We start from the raw sequence: 17,910 nt of genomic DNA on the forward strand, positions 1-17,910 counted from the left end.
AATACTGACTTGCCGTTTCATTTTTGCGAAATAGTTCATCAAATCTTTACTGCCTCCTCTACGTCTGGCCTCGCTCATTTTTTTAAATTAGTTAGCAGTGGTCTCGAGACTACCTTTGAAAATATATTTGGTGTCATCCCCGCGTTCTTTCATTCTATTTTTTCAAGTTTATTTGGCGGATTCCCTGTTTTGCTAGCATTGGATGCAGACATTTTTATATTGTTTTGCTTCCTAAAACATGGATGCCCGTCCTGTGCAAGAAGCCGCTCAGCTCCTTCTGACACTGTTTCGTAACCGGATGCTTGATTACTATGGCACCCTGCCGCTTGCGACTTTAAGCACGGCATTTGGATTATCGTTTCGATTTTCCTATTTCAAATGTGTCCAGCCTGTGTTTCATTGCCTGTGCTGCGATTTCGACTGGGCCATTGATTTGTGTCTCTGCTTGACGGTATCTCCTGACGTCGATTTTAATCACCTGATGGGCCCCGTAGTTGCTCACGAGTTGGTTTGTTCTGGTGAAAGGTTTATGGCCTTGGCAGCGATGCATGGACTAATGGGTCAGTGGGACATACCCGCAGCGGCGCATGAGTTTCTGGCACGTAGCGTTCTTGAGAACCCACTGAGTTGTCCTCTGATGTTGCTAGAGGATCCGGTGCTGGAGGAGCACGTATGTTCTTTCCCATTGCTTAATTGGATGGCTGAACTGTTTTCGGGTGATGACAGTGATTTCATGTTGGAAGTTGTTGCTGCCTATTTTGCATATTCTGTCCAATCATGAGATGCCTTGGAGACTTTCGTTATTATGGCACGTGACTTTTGGCATTTTTGAAAGGTGCCTTGTTCTTACTTGTTCTTATTTGAATTTATACAACCCAGGCCTATAACTTTGTACTTCAGAGGCCTTGTGTTGAAGACTTTTGATTAAATTTTGTTTGGCCACTATAGTCATTCATACATAGTTTTTATATATTTAGCTTGGCTCAATATTGTTGAACTCTGCTTTCATGTTATGCCTCTATTCTAGTATTGGCTTACTTTTTTGAACGTCCCCGGATCATTGGGGGGGTGTCATATAGATGCTGCTTTTCTATATACTGTGTTAAGTTAGCATGAGTTTATTAAGTGTTTAAACGCCATATTTTCCTTCGGCTTCAGTTTGCGCACGACACATAATTGTTATTGTAGCTTTCAACCTAGACGAAAGATGTGATTTATTTGAGAATAATGTGTTATTACTCTGATATCAGTTGTGCTCAGTATACTGTCTGCACAGTGAGTGCTGAACCCTCTAAGAATAACTCAACACAAGGTTCCTGGGAGGTCTGATCCTCGCACCACATTAGACATAACACAAATACAGTTGCTGCCAACATTGGGCTCTAAGCGTGTTTAAGATAGAGTTACTGGGAATGCAAAAACACACTTGATGATGCTTCGCATGCAGAGAGCTGGAGGCAGATGATGTGATCCTCTCCTCCTGAGATTTAGAGGTATGGGCCCGCCCTGCTAAAACCCAAAAGAGACCTTCATAGATATAATATAATATGCTAAATAGGGAGGGCGAGAAATAGGTGTTATTAGTTCCTATTCATTTCAGCATTATAATATGCTATCACCGTTTGCTTACTATGGACTAGTAACTATGCTGATAACTTTGATTCCTATAATATGTTTTCTAGTATTATATAAGATACTGCGTTTGAGAACCTTGCATTGAATAATAAATATTTCAAATGTGCATGTGTCCTCTTTAACTCCACGTTCTGGTTTGAAATGATTATAGAACGAAAGAGTGTTCATGTGTTCCACGATACCTGAGGTAACCTAAGTTCATGTTCTGGTTTGTCTAAGTCATTGGGAGTTTATTATGACCAATGAGACACTGTAGCTAGCTCGGTAAGGGGATTTTGGATACTGAGGTGAGTTTTGGGTCACCCTAATTCACCAAGGTTCCGGATCTCTATGCACAGTTCTGTAAGAGAACGGAATCCCTGCGACAATAGGTTCCAGCTTTTTAATATTGTTCCTGACTTTCCTGTTTTGTGCAACAGACAGGCTGGTTAGCATGCCTCTTAAGTAGGCCTTATATGTATCCCATACGATATGGAGGGGAGCTGAATCCAAATTGAAGAGAAAAAAATAAGTTGTGGCGGTTTTCAATTTCTCCACTACCTGAGGCCACATTTTATAGTAAAATTCCCCCCTACCATCCCTGCCTTGTCTCCAAACAGCTTCCAAATATTTACAAGGCCAATGTCAGCCATCAGTTGGTCCACAGTAGTTCTCATATTGAGGGTCGTAGCAGCTGCCCTCTTAGAGGTTGTGACTTGAGTTGGGTCTATGACTACATTAAAATCCCCACCTAACATTATAGGGTTGTTGTTATCCACCAAATGAAGGAGTAGTGTATGTAAACGAGTGGGATCATCCTAATTTGGGCCATAATATCTCATAAAAGTCAGCCAGGATCCATGAATTTTGGCCCTAGCTATTGTCCATCAACTGAGAGGGCCAACCATACAATCTCGTAAGGTATTTTATTTATTTATTTATTTATTTGTTTATTTAAAAGGTTTTACATAGCGCTACTGGACCCAGGAGTATCGGAGCGCTTTACAGACATATAAAACATCTTGAAACAAAATTACAAAGTGAATAAAAAAACTAGCACGGGATAAGGCATTTCAGTTAGATGAGGGAATTGAGGAAAGAGAGTAATTAATGGATAGGTAAGGGAGATGGGGACGGCTGAACGATAGGAGAGAAACGGGTAGACGGAGAGGGGGAGAGACAATAGGAAGGGGAGAGAGAAGTGGTGGGATGAGGAGAATAAAAAGAGGACTGAATTTTTATAGCAACGTTAGGTACCCCAATATTTGTTGAGAAGAAGCACTTTGAGTCTTTTTTTGAAGAGAGGGTAGGAGGGGTTGCAACGGAGATCTTTGGGGGAGAGAGTTCCAAATCGTAGGGGCATTACCAGAGAAAGCAAGTGATTGAGTCGTTTTACATTTGAGTCTCGGGGGGATGAGGACAAGGGCGTTAGTGCTTCTCAAGGACCTCGAGCAACCAGCTTTTTGTAGTTTGTCAGAGAGGTAAGAGGGGGTGTTTTGGTGAAGGGCTTTGTGAATAATACATGCCATCTTGAAGGTGGATCTACCTTCAATCGGGAGCCAGTTGAGGTTTTTGAGAATAGGAGAAATGTGATCAAATCATTTACAATCAGAGACAAGTCTGGCAGCCAGGTTGAGAACAGATTTAATCGGGGCAAGGTGGACGCTTGGGGTGCCTACAAGAGTGGCGTTGCCATAGTCAATTCTGAAAAGTACAAGAGATAGGAAAACGATTTTGAAGTCATCCGCTGGAATGAAAGGTTTGATTTTTTTAAGATGGAGAAGGGAGCACCTTTAGCAGCATTTTTAATGTGAGGGATGAGAGTAAGATTCTTATCAATGCTGATGCCAAGGGATTTGACAGAGTTAGAGGTGGAGAGGGAGCAGTTGAGTGCTCTGATGTCATTGATCCAGAGTTGAATAGGCAGAGAACTATTTTTGGGAGTGAAAAGGATGATTTCAGTTTTTTTGGGATTCAGTTTGAGATGATTAATTTGGAACAAGGCTTGCACTTTATTCAAGGTATCATTGGGGAGAAGAATGTCATGGTGGGACTTGATCTTGTAATATAGTTGTGTGTCGTCAGCGTAGAGGTGGTAACTGATATTAGCTTGATTGAGAATAAGGGTGAGTGGGTCCATGAATAGATTAAATATGGTTGGGGAAAGGATAGAGCCTTGTGGGACCCCAAGTGAGACAGGTTGGGGTTTGGAGAGGCAGTGACTGAGTTTAATTTGTTGGGTCAATTTTTGGAGATATGAGGTGAACCATTGGTGAACAATGCCCTCAAACCCAAAGTGGTCTTTGATAGTATTAAGAAGGGTGGGATGGTGGACAGTATCAAAGGCTGCAGAGAGGTCAAGGAGGATAAGGAGGGAGGATTCACCTTTGTCAAGAGAGCGATGAATATCATCAGTGATACTGAGCATAGCAGTTTCAGTGCTGCATCCTTTTCTAAAACCAGATTGGAAAACACCGAGGAGATTGAAGGAAGTGATATGTTTGTCTAACTGGGATAGTACACATTTTTCAAGGGCTTTGGAGAGGAAGGGAAGATTTGAGATAGGACGTAGATTGTTCAAATCATTAGGGTCAGCGGTGGGGTTTTTGAGGATGGGGGAGATTTGACCTAGTTGAAGGGATGCTGGGACACAACCAGTGGCAAGGGAGGAATTGATGATATTGGTCCAGATGGGGGCAATGATGTGTTTGAGTTCCTGAACCAATTGGGCGGGAAGAGGATCATTGGTGTGTGAAGATGGTTTGAGTTTAGAAATGATGTTGAGGACAGTAGATTCAGATCCTGGACAAAATTCATTCCAGGAGGTGTTGTTTTTGGTAAGGTGTCCTTAAAGATAGAGTCAGGGTGGGGTAGAGTAGGGAGGGGTAGAGAGGGGTCGTGGCATGAAGGGGCAGAGGAGCAAGGTGAAGTAGGAAAGTTAGGGAGGTGGTGTTGGCTGAGGGTAGATTGGAATGAGAGAGGGGGAGAAGAGAAGGATAGTTCAATCGAGTTGACTTTATTCGAAAAGAAGCTGGCGATTTCTTCACATCTTTCAACAATGGCTGGTATTTTAGGGGGACCAGAGGAAGTTTATTTTTTAACAATGCTAAAGAGTTCTCTGGGATGGTTATTAGCCTGGTCAAGTTGTGAACGGAGGAAGGAGGCTTTTTCAGGGAAGATTTGCTTCTTGTATTTGGCTCTGGCATTTCTAAGGGATATAAGGTTATCAGGGGAGAGATGATTCCTCCATGAACGTTCAGACTGTCTGAGGGCCCGTCTTTCATTATTAAGGTCAGAGTTAAACCAGGATTTGGGAGGTATTTTTTGTTGTTGTTTAAGTTTGATTGGGGCAATTTGGTCAAAGCGCTTGAAGGATAGAATTATTGTAATGTTCAGTTAGGTCATTGGTGCTGTGAGAGGGGGGGGAGGAGTAAGCGGGTTTTGATAGAGGATTCAAACTCGCCAGGGGGAATAAGGTGAAGATTACGAGTAAGTTTCAAGGGTAAAGTGCCAATAGGGGTGGGGCGAGTAACAGAGCAGTTCAAAGTGAAGAGGATAAGGTGATAATCAGACCAGTCGACTGGAAGAATCGTTGAGAGAGAGGCCAGATCTTTGCTAGTCATAATACCATCAAGGGTGGCGCCTTTAGAGTGGCTCGGGGATTGGCAGAGTTGTGTCATGTCAGAAATGTCCATGGTATCTTTAAGGAGGATGACAGACGGGTCATCATTTTTATTCCAGTGGATGTTATAGTCGCCAAGAAAGAGATTCTTGGAGTGGGTGAGCAAAGATTGAGTGATAAGATCAGACAGCTCTTCGGTAAAGGGGATGGGATTGCCAGGGGGGTGGTAGATGGTGTGTAAACGCATGGTGGGGGAGCCAGGAGCAGTAAGATCAATGCAAAGGTATTCAAAGGTAGAAGGGTCCTGGAGATGAACTAGCGTGAGATTAGGATTCCTTTTTAAAGATTAGGGCATGGCCACCATCAATTTCCTTTATTCTGTCTTTCCTAATGATAGAATATCCAGGGGGAATGAGCAAGTCGAGGATAGAAGTTGAGTGCGGGGTGAGTCAGGTTTCAGTAAGGAAAGCAATGTCTGTGTTTTCGTTGAGAATGGTCTCCACATTATCAGTCGCATAGCAAGATGCGGATCAGCAGTTAATCAACATGCACAAGAGGGGTGAGGCATCAGGGTATTGAGAAGAGGGATCAGGGAGGATAGATGTTAGTTGTTGAGGGGGTCTAGGTGATATTGGGTAAAGGGGGAGTCGGCTCGCTCCTAGGAGAACTAGGATGGTAGACTGCAGGAAGGGGGTACTAGAGGACGAAGAGGGAAGGGGGAGACGGGGGCTTCGGGGATAAGTTAACCTCCAAGGATATTGGGTATGCAACATGTTGAGGAGTGGATATCATGGATGCTGTGACAGTTTGGGGTGCATTGGAAGGATCAATGGATTTGGGTGGGGTCAGGGAGTTTGTAGGGAGGGATGAGCTATGAGAAGAGTAATCAATGTTACCAGTACTAGGGGAGCCGTTGCTGGAGGTAGTGAGAGGGGAGCTAATGTGTGAAGATATGCTGTTTGGTGAAGGGACAGAAGTGTGTGCGCGATCAGAAGAGTGGGCTTTAGTAAGGAGTGAGACATCGGATCTGAGGGAGGAGAGTTCTAAAACAAGGGACGAAAGGAAAAGTTCAACAATAAGGAGTGATAGTGTATGGAGTGAGGAGTGGAGTGGATCAAAAGTTTTTGGGAGAAGTGAAGAGTAGGAATTTGGATTAGAGAGAGGAAGGGGTGGTAACCAGGGGGGGAAGGAGAAGGGAGTTATGATGGGTGGGAAGTTTCGTATTGGGGAGAGGGGGACCAAGGAGATAGGAGTGGTTGGGGCATTGAGTTTAAGAAGATCATTTGTAAAATGAGGGGGAGGGATAGTACAAGATGTAGATGTAGGTGTAATGAGGGTTGCAGGAGAGATCAAGGGAGTGTGAGAGGGAATAGTCAGCAGAGGAGATGTGAGGGTTGCTGGGGGAGTATGGGGGCCGATTAAACGAGGATATAGAGCATCCATGGGGTGGGTGTTACGGGAGTCAGAAGTAGAGAGGTAGATGGACGAAGGTGTATTATTGAGAATAGGGGGTATAGGGGGGTCCGTGAGAGAGGCTGGAGGAGAGGAGGGAGAGTTGTCAGAAGAGGAGGATGGAGGGGGTTTGTTCAGGAGGAGATCACAAGGAGTGGAATGTTTGGTAGAGCTTAAAGACAGCGATGTTGTAGGGGAGGCAGGAGTAGGCGTGCCGGTAACAGGAGTATCAAACAAGTTAGAAGGCTTAAGAGAAGTGAGTGGAGTAGACCCTAATTGAGGGAGGCAGAGGCAGGGCATTGGGGTGGCGAGGAAGGAAGGAAGAGGGTGGTGCTGGGGGATTGAGGTGTGGGGGAGCAGGGAAGTAGGGTTGGGAGTCAAGGATGGAAGAGGGTGGTGTTGAGGAATAGAGGGGAGAGGGATGGGAGGCAAGGATGGGAGAGGGTGAAGTTGAGGGATAGAGGGGTGAGGGGCAAGGGCGTATGGGTGGGAGTCAAGGATGGAAGAGGGTTGGGAAGGGACAGTGGGGGGTAGGGGGTGAGAGAGTCATTGGTGGAGGTGGATGTGAGAGAGGCAGAAAAATTAGGTGATTGGGAGATAAGGGTGTCATTAACATTTATACAGTTAAAAGTAGGGGTGGTTAGTAGTGATTGAGAGAGAACATCATGGATAGTGGAAGAGGAGGGGAAGACAGTACGGAGAGATAAGGGGGAATGTGGGTGAAGAGAGTCAGAGCTGGAAATAAGGCAGTCAACTAGGGGGGACAGCTGCAGTTGAGTGTGGGCAAGAGGGCTGGGTGGAAGAGTGGGTGAATCAGAGAGGGGGGAACGTGGGGCTGGGGGGAGAAGAAGTGCGACTCCCTTCACTGGATATGCTTGTGTGGTACACACACAGTGGTCGACCCACTTTTGTCGTTTAAATATCTCAGCCCTGTCCTCTTTAGATAAATGAGACTCTTAATTTAAAAACACTCCGCAGTCTGAAAGTCTCGAGTACTCTAAGATTTTTTTCCTCCAGGGGACAACTCTGAGGCCATTGACGTTCCAGGATAAAATGTACAGTTGCACATGCCAATCAGGATTCGCCATAGGGAGGATAAGTAAATATACAATAACCTGATTTGCCTAGTTTTCCTGGTTAGGCTGTGTCTGACTGGGAGCCCAAGGCTGTACTATGGTCCATTTGAGCTAAATTAACAAATGAGGATTTTTTTTTTATCCCACATGCTTCCCCTTCCGGTGAAGAGATAAAAAAGACTTGTTTTGTGTTTTCTTTTTGCCAGTGAACCCACCATCCCACCCTTCCCAACCTGGGGAACCGTCCCAAAAAAACAGGTATTCTGAATGACTACCTCTAATTTGAGCTCTCTCACTTCATCATGGCACTAGTAAAATATTTTGGGTGTGCTTTAATCTGTTCTATCAGGCTGCTGACTTTGTTGGGGGTCTCTGATGTTGTGCATTTTATTATTCCATATCCCCTTTAGGGAGGCGGGGAAACAGAGGTCGGCAGTGGCCCCCAACCCTCTCAGCTCATGAATGAATTTCCCTAACTCCCATTGTCGGTCTTGTGTGGTGAGTGAGATGTCTGATCTGATGCAGAAAGACCATGCTCCTTTCTTGTATGTTCCTGCTTTGAGGGCCCCAGTGAGAATTCTCTCCTTAATGAAGTATGTCTTAAATTTTACCAGGATTCTCCTTGGGTTTTTTTCCCCTGGTCTCTTGGTGAAAGGGTCCACGTGAACTTTCTGAATGTTGTCCTCTAGGGTGTACCCTTGATGTCCATATTATACTCTTTTAGGAGCCTGATTGTAAAACCCCTGATGTCCTCTCCCTCAAGACCTTCCGGGACATTCAGGATCCTGATGTTGTTTCTCCTAGCATTGTTTTCGAGAACTTCTAGTGTATCTCCGAGTTCTTTATTGCTAGCCTTCAATTTTACAATCTCGTTTTTATTAAAGTCAACTTTTTTTGAGAGGTCCTCAAGAGAGACCTCCATTGCCCCGACTCTTTCCATCAAGTTATTGATCTTACTTTTCAATACCCCACACGTGCCCTGCATCTTTTGCTGGTTTAGCTCAGAGACAGCAAACTTTTCCCTGACTTCCATTAACAGGGTAGATAACAGTTTCTCTGTGCAAGTTTGATCAAACTGACCAACCAATACAATAGGTGATTCTCTTTGTATGAGCTGTTGGTCCAAGGTGTTCGAAGATCTAGGGTCTCTCTGATCTGATATCTCGTTCTCTGCTGCTAATAAGGAACTAAGCCTATTCCAGACTTAATGTGTTTTCGTACTTTCTATATTAACTATACCCTCCATGCTGCTCAGAGGTCCGCAGACTTCAGAGGTATGTGTAGACTCTGGGCGTGTAGGTGTAAAGGCGGGGCAAGCTGCACTCTATGAGATTGGACTTTAAAGTAGGAGTTATGTGAAGGCATCACTTTTATACATTCAGATTTCCCTTTAGGCTGCCTTTTCCCTGTACCCAATAGAGTCTTGTCTGAGGGTGACCTTTTAGTCGTAATAGCTGAAGTGGCATGCAGGGAAATGCAAGAAACCCTTTTGTCTGAATTCTTCTGGGGGGCTAAAGAAGAGTTCTTTGTAACTGAAGGCCCTAGAGTATTTTGACCCTTCCCCATATATCTCTGCTTCTCAGGGTATACCTATTTGTGGAGCAGGCAGGGGTTTCATTCAAACCCTCACCCTCTACTCAGGAAGCACCAAACAGTTTAGAAGCACCCCCTATATCGTCTTGGTGCTGGTTCCCCTTTTTCCTCCTTACCGGAGTCATCAGAGGCTTTTGGATGACTTCCTCCGGTTCTGCTTTCGTAGTCTCTCCCTTACCCCGGAAGAGTAGGTCTTTGCCAAGCGGGAAAACACGCTCCTGAGAGCAGGCAGCCACTCTGCTGCTCCCGCTGCCCCGGAAGCAGATCCTAGCGGTAGTGCGCCGGCCCCTGCCGAGCTGATCTGCTGCATCCACATCCGCCCACACACTTCTCTGCACCACCATCCTGAGAGCAGGCAGAGAGCAGACCTGGAAGTTTTTACACTGGAGACACAAAAAGAATAACAGAGAAAAACCCTCGAGAACACTCTTCAGAGGACTCACTCACTGCATCGCCACGAGGACACTGATATTTGGGCACCAGTACAGCTTAGACGTCTGCTGCAGCGTGAGCGAGAGAGCTCTCGACTGCACTAGCTGGCGTCCGCCATGTTCCCCAGCACAGTCCTTGCTTGATGTATCACCTTTAGCCCATCTATTACAAAGTATGGAAACTTTATACCCATTCACTACCTGTGGGGTTTGAAAGACGTGGACTGCAAGTCCCATCACCGTGGTTTATGGAAACCATGGGTTTTCACTAGAGGCTTTGATTTGTGGCTCTTTAGGAGTTGAAACAGATGTTCTACTCAGGCACAATTTTGCACCTTGTGAATTGATGACACTAGCAAGCCCTAGAGGGTGTCAACTTTATCAAAGGCTCTGAGCATTTTGGCGGCTGCAGTTCTGCATTTTTACTAAAAAGTAGCAGCAGCTTCCAGAAACAAAACTTCACTTCCCAGGCAAGCCGCAACATTTGGGAGTCACAGTTGAAAATTAGAGTTTCTCCCCCTTCCAACAGCAGAGATGGGCAGGCCTTTTATTCCACTGGGTTTATCTGGAGACCTTGGTGGCTTGTTTTAAGATCGCAGGGTCGCTCCTGGCGCCTCTGGCACTTTCAACAGATGTGTGAGGTTAATTGCAACAGACACAGAAAGACTTCAAGAGAGAAAGAAAGAGAGGGAGTAGACGTGAAGTAGAGAGAAGTGATAAGAGCGGGAGAAGAGAGAGAGGAGAGAAGGTAAGCATATTACGGCTTGAGAGCAATGAAAGCCTACTCAAGCAGCAACCACAATCAGTGTTAGGGTGAAGTTACAAGTAAACCCCAAATTACCTATGCTTAACCCTCTGGTAGCTTGGCCCAGAGTGGTCAGGCTTAACTTAGAGGCAATGTGTAAAGTATTTATGCAGCACTTCATACTGTAATGAAGTGAAAACACAACCCGAGAACAATACCACATGGGTTTACAAAACTAGAGTACATTTTAATAAATAACTTAAGAACAAAATGACAAACATTCAATCAGTAGAACCAGAGATGCGCAGTTTAAAAGCATGAATTAAAAAAACTACAGCTGTATGACTACAGACTTTTGGCCCGCACCGGCTAGCACCGAACATACGCTACAACCCCAGGTATATCTGAAACTAGAAACATTTCAGAGAGGTGTTGGTAGTCTTAGTATCACTACTTTTGTCTCACCCAGAATGATATCAGATTACCAGATTATGGCTATATAAAATAAACATTTCATGGGAGCTATCTAGAATATTTGGGTTTATGGTGACCAACACCTATGGACTCTACCTGTCTGAGGCATTTCTTAAAAATTAAAAGGCTTAGAGTAAACAAGGTTTGTCTTGCATACATGGATAAACCCCTTTTTCATATCTTGAGTACCCTCCAAATATTAAAATATGGCTATGTAATACATAATATTATCACAATTTGTGTAGGAGATTGCTACTGTAGTTGGGCCCAGGGTTTGTCACATTTGCTGAAGCCTACCAAACCAAGGGCCAGATGTACGACAGGATTTTGCATGTGCAAAAGGGTTTGCGACCCGTTTGGGCATGCAAAATCCCTGCGAGCGATGTACTAACACTATTTTGCGAGTCGCAAAAAATTGCGACTCGCAAAATAGTGTTTAGCAAATCGCAATTTGGAAGGGGTGTTCCAAGAATGTCCCTTCCTAATTGCGACTCGAAGCCCTATATATGAATGTTTTGCAACGGCAATTGCAGTCGCAAAACACTCGCAATTTACTGCCCTCTTCAAGAGGGTGGTAATTCAGTCGTAAATGGGAAGGGGTCTGCCGTGATCCCTAACTGCCCTTAAAGAATAAAACCAAAACGTTTCATTTTTTTTTTAATGCATCCCGTTTTCCTTTAAGGAAAACGGGCTGCATTTTTTTTTTTAAACTGCTTTATTTAAAAGCAGTCCCAGACATGGAGATCTACTGAGCCCAGCAGCCCACCATACCTGGGAGGGCCAGCCATTCCTAATGGGGTCGCAAATTGCGAGTGCCTCATTAATATTCATGAGGCATGCACTTTGCAACCCCATTGGGAATTGCAAACAGTGACTGAGACACTGTTGTACATTGTGGTTTGTGGCTTGCAAATTGCGACTCGCACCTTGTCGCAATTTGCAAATCACAAATCACAATGGTCGTACATCTGGCCCCAAGGCATTGTAAAAAACATACACACAGAAAACGGTGAAAGGTGTGGCTTGTGTAGATCCTGCCAGAGGTTTCTACCTTAAATATTTTCCAAATATCAAAATATGGCAACACAGCACACAAGTTCCTCACAATTCACTTGAGCGATAGTTGAAATATTTGTGCCCAGGTTGGCCAGAACCCAAGGAACTCACCCAACCAAAGGCATTTCTGGAAGCTGGGACCTATGTTAATCTGGAGAAGTACGTTTTGTACTACCCACCACATTCATACCCAGAATGGACTCGAAGCCTCGCACTAGGGCTACAAAAAACACAAGTTTCTTAAGAAATGGCTAAAGTATTTATGCCCACTCTGGCCTGCCATGTAGCTAGGACACCGTTCAAACCCAAGGCATTTCTAAAAACTAGATACATGGATAATTGAGGTGCTACACGGGGATCCCACCACTGTATCTTACTCAGAATGCCTTTTAAATGCCAAATCAATTGCCTCATTACTAACATACTATTTCTTCTCAAATGGCAGAAAGGATGGTAGCAATATTTTTGCCAGGGTCACTCTGCACACAGACATTTTATACCAACCCAGGAATATCTGAAGTCTGTAGACCCAGAAGTAGTGTAGCTTGTGTCAATCAAAATCTACTTTTCCTAACAATAAAAACATTTAAATGTCTAACTATGGTTACACAACACACAAATTTCTCATAATGCCTGTGCTGGATGGCTGCAGCATTTGGGCCCCAATTTGGCCAGCTTCCAGGGAACTCTTCAAATGACGACATGTCTGAGAATGAATGCACTTTATAATAAACCTACTATAAGTGAATATTTGGAAGGCCCGCTGCAGGTCGAAGGGATACCCTCCTAGCTGGAGTTTGTTACAATCCCTCGACACAGATTTGTTCTGTTACGATTCCGTCTAAATTATATCCCGTGTATGCTGGGCTTACCGGGTGGTATCTACTCTAATAATGATCTTCCATGCTGCCCTTGCAATGATCTCTCATTACAAAATGATTTCTGTAACTTTTATGATTAATATCCATTAATCGAATAAAGAAATTTTGATTTGATTTGATTTGACAGACATGTCCGAAAAGCAGAGATTCAGGAATATCAGGAACGTATGGCTTGATGGATTGCACCAAGTTGTCACATCCACAAGTCGTAAAAAACATCAAACTATGTTTAGAAAATAGTATTTCCTCGGATTTCAGAAGCAGAACTTGCAGCCTTTGGTAAAAATCCTTCTGTTTTTAATTTTCAAACTTCTCTCAATATAAAGGGTACACAATAGGTGTGGGTGCACTTGTCATGCAGACAAGAAATGGCCCGAACTATGTCCATGTAAACTCTACGTTGACGTAGTGCAATCCTAACCTGTTCCACTATTTGGTCAGATCAAATGAGATACCTAATTTTCCAGAACTTAAGGACAATTCCTCAGTGGGCCCATCACATAATAGATTACACATAACTAATAAGAGGCACATGCCTGGGTGATACTGTACCAGCTGCATATGTGTCCAGAAAACGAAGCAAACAACTCCTTGCATTCAGTGCACGGATCTGTTTTGGAATGTACTTTGTATCAAGACTGCAGAGTTCTAAATATGATGTATTTTCAATGTATAGTTGTGGTAGGGATACGAAGCACACTAAAGATAACTATGTTCAACAGGAGTGAAAACCCATGGTCATAACGGTTAGAGACTCCCTCCATGAAGTGATGAATTAGGCATTTACGCATACTCCACACCTACGTAATTTAAAGGATTATATATATTTTAAAGATATGTAGGTGTGGAGTTTAGAATAATAAATGTACACTTACCAATACATACTTACTTTCACAATATTGTGATAGCCAATGTTTTGTACATGATACAATTTCAGAAGAGTACAGTGGCGCCTCTTCCGCTAAGGTGGAGAGCGTCGCCCCGCTGCCCGGAAGCAGCAAAACAAAGGAAAAAATGAAATGATAACAATGTAATGCTATTATCATTTAATTTTGTCCTCCTGCTTCTGCTGCATGCATGAGGTGGCGGGGCTGCAGAGCAGGGGAGGTATGGTACAACACTCCTGGGCGTAATGATTGATCGGCCCTCTCGAGCCACCCAAAACAGTCATGTGCACTTCCCTGTTTTCCATGCAGGCTGCATTACAGCCTGCATGGAGAACATGTCCACCCCTAAAGCCCCTGACTGCGTGCTGTGTCACGGTGCTCAGACCAATCACAACTCTGTATTGCAGCTTTGTGATTAGCTGAGGGGAGCGTGGGAGCCCTGGTTCTTCCTGCTTCCAGTTTCTCACAAGAAGACAGGAAGAGGACTCGACACAGGAAAGGCGGCGGTGGCAGCCGGCTAGCCGGGAGGTAAGAAATTAATTTTTTTACCCAATTTCCCACCACGTCCCTTTGCCCCTACCCGCCCCACTGCTGCTTCTAGGCCGCAGTTGCGACCGGAAGATTATTTAAAGCTCAATATTAAGGTGGTACACAAATTATACGTTGCTTCTCTCATGTAGAACTGAAAATAAACTTCAGACCTGTCCCAGTGTTCGTCCTTAATTCTTGTATTTTATTTATAAAAAAATGTTTTAATCCTTCCCATCATATGACGTCTTAATATTTGTTGAATCCTCTGTGTTGTTTCAAATAGTGATACAATAAACTCTTTTCACATTCTTTTGTTTATGATTTGGACCCTGTTCTGCAATAGGCCAAGCAGGATTGGCGCTATCAGAAGGAGGTTAAATATAGTGCTGGTGATATTTTATTGAGGTTGATAATATCGGCCTGTAAAAATATCACATGCACCACACCACCTACCAGCACATCGTTAAGGTAATTATATCGTTTTTATTCTTAACTCCATACTTACTTACTTAGGCATACTTTTAGATGTAGTGGTTAGATAGATGTAGTGGATGTAATATATTTGACGTGCCATATAATGCTTGCAGTGTAGTGGTCATATAACCAGCGTCAATTTAGGACCAACACAAATGAGAAGCATTTTAGTCCTTTAAGCATCCATGAACTCATTGTTAGGGTAAAACTAAGCCTTCAAAGTGGTCCTTAAATGTGGCCTGTGAAAGAAATTGGGGGACAGTGTGAGTTTAGTCATATTCCAATACTTTCTGACACTTAGCTACTTTAAATATGAGTGCAATGAAGAATATGGCTGGTTCCCTTTGCTTGACTTGTATTTCATGTCTTGCCCATAGCATCTCAATTGCCCTATTTGCTCACTCTCCTTCTCTTGACCTTCTTCTTACCTGGCCACTTAATTTCCTTTACACTGAGGCACTTTTTGGGGTGATCTGAATGGAATGAATGTAATTGTTAGCTGATGGTATGCTGGGCGTTCTGAGATTGTTGATTTGACCTCGTTTGTTTATCCAGAGCTCCTCCAGCATCACTGGGGTACAAAATGCTACTGGTCATATCTCGCATTCTTGTAGCTCTGTGAATACTTTCACTATCTATGTACTATTGCCACCTCAGCATTTGGTATATCCACAAGATGTTCTCAGGAGACATGAGCACTACTAAACTGTTTACGTCTCGGTGATATCCCTGCTGATTTAGTTAAGTGTCAAATATCTGCAATGCCTATATTACTCATCTCAAGAAAATAAGAATCTTGGCAAAAAAGGCATAATTCCTCCCTAGCTTTGTGTTTATGTGTACAGGCTACTGGACCAGGCAGCAATTTATTTTTCAGCAAAAGAATGGTGAATGTATGGTATTACCAGGGAATACATGTGTGATGGGTGCATCCCTGTTGTGTAGGAACATGTATTGTTGGAAAGAGCATGTAGTCTACCAGCTGACATTCTTAATGATACTGAATTTGAATGGCATATTATATGCAGGCATATGCAAATATTTTCAGAATTCGTTTTGTATTGGTCTAGAAATATTAAAACAGATGTTTTATGGTTCGTAAAGTTGCTGGTATTATCTGAGGGGAGAACATTGTGTTGCTTTTCTTACTAAAGGTCTATTCACACTATTTAATTCAACTTCTGACCTTCACCTGGAGCACAAATCATATATATTTGGATTGAATAGCAAATATAATAGATTTTTCAAGAAGAATTCCTAAACAGAAAATATGCGAGAGGTAATTGAAGACATAACTATAAGAAATGTGACAATTGGAATAGAGCTGATACAAAAGAGGATGTTGGGGTAGAAAATATGCAGAGGTTATTTCAGTCTGGTAGATTTTGCGCATTACATGTGATTTGGTGCAAGAAATGAGTGCCTATTGTAAGTACCACTCCTCACAACATGAGTGCACTGTATGAACCAAAAAGAGGAAAAGGCTATTACTAGTCAGACAGATCTGACCTAAAGAACTGAATAGTACCTTCCCTTTGGCACTAACAAATCATAAAAACTAAAGACAGACTATGCCTGAGCTCTTTGAATGAAATAGTGATTCAACAACTCATGTTTTCTATTTACAGTATTTACCAGTGAATAACACGACACAGGACTGCTTTGTTGATTAACAAGTCTACAGTATGCAAAATTACTCTGATCTTTTTAGGAGTCTACCGTAGTTATATATAGCCAAACGAGTTGTAGTCCTGATAACTTCAAAGCAGGATATAATCCATAGGATATGTTGAATACCTATTTTACTTGTGCATCACATTTTCACTGGCTTGTCATATGCTCTTATGGTGCTGTTAGTATTCTTAGTGTGACACAGTTTTCTGATACCTCTTTCGTTTTTAAAAGTGAATGCCAAACACTATTCACATGTAAAAATTCACCTCTGATTCAATTTTAAAGAAGATTAACGAGATGTGAGTGCTCTCAGAGATGACAGCTATTTTTATGTACAAACTAAAAGGGAATGTTCGTTTGCAAATCTCTAAATTGTTTATCTCTATACTCAGATTGAGGATGAACAAATGCAAATTTTCAGTCTTTTCTTCAATGTCGTAATTGCCCACTGTAGTATTCCATGTTGGAATTGTTATTGTACATTCCCACTGTAACATTCTCTGTGTGTTGATCTGAACAGTCTTTACTGGTATTCTGCTGAAGGTGGTTGTTCAAGCTGTCTCTCTCAATAAACCTCTCAACCTCTACTTGGACTCCTTGAGGTATTTACTACATAAATTTGGCGACGATCGGGATCTATGATCTAAAGGTCTAGAAAAGAACCTCGCATTTTCAAAGATTCATTTTGACGAAGTCAACAGACAGAGACAGCGTTCACTTTTACAGCTCAAGAAAATTTAAGGTATTTTTTTTCTTTGTTTCTTTATATGTGTATGGAGATTGCACCAGCGGCAGCTTGTCTTGTTTTCGTGCTTTGATCGCACCAGCAGGAGTTGTATTTTATTCCCATTTAATTAATTTTTTTTTTTTTTTATCTTCTTTAACCGGAGGAGCGTTCCTGATTTTCCTTCTAAACTGGCTAACGCTAACTGCCTATCACTAACTGGCTAACGCATTTGGTTTCTGCTAACGCATTTGGTTTCAACCTTTTTGTCACTCTGCATCGATCATCCAACTCTCTTTGCATCATTCAAAAAACTCACCGAACGCGCGCTGCTGCCCGTGCCTCATCAACGCTGACTCGGAGTGAAGAGTCACTATACGCGTTATCTCCACAGCGTCATCACGCATCACGTCCTTGCGTGTGCGTTTCAGCGGCCATCTTTGTTGTTCACCGTTTCCACAGCAACAACTACGATCGTTTCTTGGCAAACTAACTTAAAAAAAAAACCCTTATTTTCCCTCGTTTTCATCGCAGGTTACTATATTTTTACAGCACTATTTTCCTATTTATTTAACATATAACTTTAACCACATCGTTTTTTTTAAAAAAAAAAAAAGAGAAAAGACTTTGTATTGGATATTCCCTGCTGTGTTTCCTGCTCTTCTCTACAGACAAC

Source organism: Lissotriton vulgaris, chromosome 12 (assembly GCF_964263255.1).
Source record: "Lissotriton vulgaris chromosome 12, aLisVul1.2, whole genome shotgun sequence".
Taxonomy (NCBI): domain Eukaryota; kingdom Metazoa; phylum Chordata; class Amphibia; order Caudata; family Salamandridae; genus Lissotriton; species Lissotriton vulgaris.